This window comes from Euprymna scolopes, chromosome 2 (genome assembly GCF_053919585.1).
Source record: "Euprymna scolopes isolate OS-2025 chromosome 2, ASM5391958v1, whole genome shotgun sequence".
Taxonomy (NCBI): Eukaryota; Metazoa; Mollusca; class Cephalopoda; order Sepiida; family Sepiolidae; genus Euprymna; species Euprymna scolopes.
This window is the reverse complement of record NC_136483.1, coordinates 44460937-44461676: the sequence shown is the minus strand read 5'-3', so window position 1 is coordinate 44461676 and position 740 is coordinate 44460937.

The window sequence follows — 740 nt, the reverse complement described above, 5'->3', positions numbered from 1 at the left end:
AACAAATGTTTTAGAGGTTAGGGATTCTCACGGTATGTGAACTGTCCAGATTGATCGTTGTGGTAGTTCTAGCTGGTTCCGTTTGTTGTTCAAGTTTTCCTCTTCTTTTCAACTCTTCCACCAATATTATTAAAGTAAATTCCAGTTTTATGCCTTCTTTATTATACGTGTAAAACAAAAAAAAAAGTATTACAAGTGTTTCCACTTCATTTCACTTCTTTGAATATTATTATGTTCAGAACGGTGTTTGGAATAGAAATCCCAACTTCCCAACGTAAGAACGTCTTTCGAAATAGACACCACCAACCTCTTCATTTTAAGAACAGCATTCGGAATAGACAGACCCAACATCCCCATGCAAAGACCGGCTTTCGGAGTAGACATCTATATTTTTTTTTTGGGGGGGGGGTAGTAATAATTCCCCTAAATCTTACCGGGATAATCGTGGCCATCATACCTTCCCGCAGATGCAAAAAAAAAAAAAAAAATGGGGGGGAGCAGTGTCGGTAGTAGGAAAGTAGATTTAGTTATCGCGCGTACGTACAAACCTAGCAGCCAGTGAATTACAGTGCATTGTACAGGTCTTGATATTTAGAGGGGAAAATAGGGACTTTTTCCTCTAAAGATGGCTGAGATTAGGATGATGTTGCTTCTAAGATGAAATGTAGAATTTTATTATAACGACGTTTCGACCAGCTATTCGTCTGGCCTCTGTCAGATTGCTAACCGCGACGGGATAG